The sequence below is a fragment of the Cynocephalus volans genome, chromosome 2, assembly GCF_027409185.1.
Source record: "Cynocephalus volans isolate mCynVol1 chromosome 2, mCynVol1.pri, whole genome shotgun sequence".
Classification (NCBI taxonomy): Eukaryota; Metazoa; Chordata; class Mammalia; order Dermoptera; family Cynocephalidae; genus Cynocephalus; species Cynocephalus volans.
The window spans coordinates 206,055,758-206,059,295 of NC_084461.1; the positions used below are offsets into that span (position 1 = coordinate 206,055,758).

At 39.6% G+C, this 3,538-nt stretch overlaps 1 pseudogene; it reads right to left on the reverse strand.

Moving 5' to 3' along the window:
* Nucleotides 1-611: 611 nt before the first annotated feature.
* LOC134370347 (52 kDa repressor of the inhibitor of the protein kinase-like) lies at nucleotides 612-3,137 on the reverse strand (annotated as a pseudogene).
* Nucleotides 3,138-3,538: the final 401 nt, after the last annotated feature.

A 3,538-nucleotide genomic window follows, 5' to 3' on the forward strand; every position in this document is an offset into this window, starting at 1 on the left:
ACCACAAAACACTTTAGGCTTTTCAGGTTTTGCTTACAAATCAAGATGAGGCAGTAGATATAGTCATGGAAAAAGACAGAAGAAAACAGACAAGTCAGTTATCAGTATCCATGGCCTCTGATTCTGTCTTGACCATGAAGCACAAGTGTTCAACATATACCTGCTAAAAAGCATATGGAGATGTAGGCTCAACAAAGGAATGTAAACAGTAACCACCAGATGAGGAACAATGGCAGGCTCTTCCATTTGAACTTCAACTGTAACTTGTTCCTCTAAGTTTATTTGGTAAAGACAAAATCTACACTGAAATCCTTATTTGGCGAATTCACAAGTTTCTCTCTCTGTTAATTCCCTTAACTGTCCATTACAGATTTTCAACAACATACTTAAAACTCCCACTAGTCAAAGGTCAATTGTGGGTTTCAATGTAACATTTTATCAAATGTATTCCTTCCTCCCACACCTCCTTAAAATTTATTTCTTCAAAGAATTTATAACCCAATACCTGACAAATGGATCCATGGTGATAATAAATGTTATGTCTAAAAGGACTTATCTAAAACAATTCCAGAGTACCATTAGCAGAGATCACAGAGAAGTGAAACGTGGCACTTTCAATGCTATCTTCTGGAAGAACAGATAGGTTTTCAAAGCATGAGAGTTCAAACAGGGGCCATTTAAATAGGAAGATTATCAATGGCTAACGTACTCAATAGGAGGCCCACAGGCAAAGATATTCAGTGGTTAAGTGGCCTACATACACCTTACAGATATTCTTCCAAATATCAAACATAAGAGAAAGCTTATTTTTAAAGTCTCTTAGGTATTTTCAATGGTTTCTGAATTATCTGTAGGAAGCTCTGGCTTAGTTGTATAGAGTTTGATATATGTGTCCACCATTAAATCCAGATCATGTTTTATATCAAAATTTATGTTAAGCAAAGCCAAGTTACTTGAACTTTGGTCTGTCAAAGTGTTCCTCAAGTATGCTTTGAGATGCTTTCGTCCATTTTCATAGCGCTCATTCTCAACCTTCATCACAGGAAGACTACATAGGACCTTCAGCAATGCATACACATTAGGGAAAAACTTGATGTCAGGCAGATGGAGGGCTTCATAAATGGTGGATGGAAGTTCTATATCTTTCCCTCTGTGTTTCCATTTGATTCTCCAACAATGAAGCTCGGCTGAGAGTGTGTCAGGATTGGGTAAGTCACTTCTGTACATGTCAGCATGGTGTTCTTCTGATGTATTGAATTTCAGCTGTCTCATGACTGAGGGTACCAGAGATAAGCATTTAAGAGCTTTGAGGTGCTGTTCTGAGAATATATCTTTAAATTCCTGAATAATATGCTCCACTGTTGGAACACTTAGGGTTTCTTTGTAGTAACTCTCAGAGGTTAGGTGAGATTCCAAGTTACCTTGCTGAGCTTGCGGAATTTCCCAGGGAGTTTCATTTGAATATCAAGTTTGGTTGCCAAATTTGTGGCTTCCTCAAACCAAAACTCATGATAAACTTCAATATTTTCCATCACTTCATTGAGTGAATGCAGTACTGCAGTTAAGCTACTGGCTGCAAAAAAGACATCAGAGGTTTGTCCCTGGAGATTTTTTCCCAAAGGCTCTTGAAAAAGAGAGGACATTTTTAAGAACAACAATGGTAACAACAAAATCAAAATCTGTTATTGCACTATAGAGTACAAATGCTCGGCCAGCTATACAATTATTCTATCTAATACTTGAGTCACTATTTATACCATCTAAACATAAAACAAGTGCTTGCAGGAGGTCCACTAAAATTTCAAAAGCATCATGCCTGCCTGTCCACTGAGAATGGCAAATTTCCTTCAGTTCTCTACTCCTTTCTTCACTGTTCCGAAAAAGAACAGAAATCACATTGTCAAGTTCTAAAAGCAGTGGTGGTGATTGATGGAAAAAAGAACAAACTTCCTCAATTGTTCCCAGTGCAACAGATACTCCCATAACAGGGACTGATTTTGCCAACCACATATTTAAGGCACAGGAAGAGCAAAGTGTGTAGATAGCTTGGGGATATTTCTCTAAAAGTCTAGAAGCAACAACTTTCATTTTGGAAGAAAATCCACTGGACACAATGTAAGCTTGGCCACAACAATAATCCGTGTTTAGGCCCCACTTCTCAGTTACTGTAGTGTGAAATTTCACAGCCAAAATTTCTGCATCAGCTTCATAAGGCAGGAAGCCCACAAATTCCTCTCGCAGATTATGAGATTCATCAACAAACCTCACCAACACAGGTAGGTGCTCCTCTCCTGCTATGTCCACTACATCATCAGTGATAATAGAAAAGAAGTGTGAGTCTCTTACTTCCCTGAGAGTTTCTTCCCAAATACAGCTCTCACAGATCTCCAGCATCTGTTTCTGCTGTGTTTTCCAACAGAGCAACGTGTTAACTGCTCTTGTCTCAAAGCGCTTTCTCAGGACCTCTTCACCAGAGTTTATCCAGCACTCCAGCAGTGCTTGAAAGTTATCAGGAGTAAAGAGACTTTCTGGGATTTCATCAGCCTCAAGTCCATCCAGAGGTATGTTTTGTTTTCCCATAAGAATCAAAATTTCAAATAGAGATTTTAAGTATTCTTTGTTTTCCTTCTCTTCAAGGGTTAGAGGTAAGATATCGTCATCGTGTTCTTCACCTCCTTCTTCTGCACTGGGGTTCTGAGCATTACTGTTGTTGGTTTCTTTACGTTTTTGTTCCTGTTCAGAAGTTTCACCAATTTTTTTGTTTTAGTGTCCTGATTTCATCTTCACTCAATTCTTTTATTCGTTTTCTGTGTCTACTATGTGGATTGTTCAAATGACTGGTAAGATCAAATATTGCTGGTATTGCATTATCTCGAAGAACTGTCCTATAAGGACTAGTTCTACAGATCATAGAAGTCTCAAAGTATTTGGCACATAATCGATAATGTTTATTGAGTTGATCAGGTGTTTTATCTTCTAAGCCTGCTCTCCTCCAATTTTCCACCCACTTCTGGCATCTGGTCGGATCCCGCGGGAACCTGAAGAAGGCCAGGTCAGACTGCGTGCTCTTCTGCGTGCAGTTGGGGGCAGCGCAGAAGTTCGGCATCGACGCCCGCCCGCCGGCCGGCCCAGCCCTCCCCTCCCCGCCTCCTCAGGGCAGCCCGCCCGCCCGTCGGGGCCGGAGAGGGGAGCCGGGCGGGTCGGCTGGCCCATCATTCTTCTTTTTTATGTAAGCATTTATAGCTATAAAATTCCCTCAGCACTGCTTCTGCTGCATCCTATAAGTTTTGATATGTTGTATTTTTATTTTCATTTGTCTCTAGATCTTTTAAAATTTCCCTTTTGATTTCTTGTTTGAGCCAATGGTTATTCAAGAGTGTGTTTAGTTTCCACGTACTTGTGAATTTTCTTGTTTTCTTACTGTTATTGACTTCTTGTTTTATTCCATTGTGGTTTGAAAAGATACTTAGAATAATTTTGATCTTCTTAAATTTATTAACACTTTTTTTGTGACCTAGCACATGCTGTATCCTGGGGA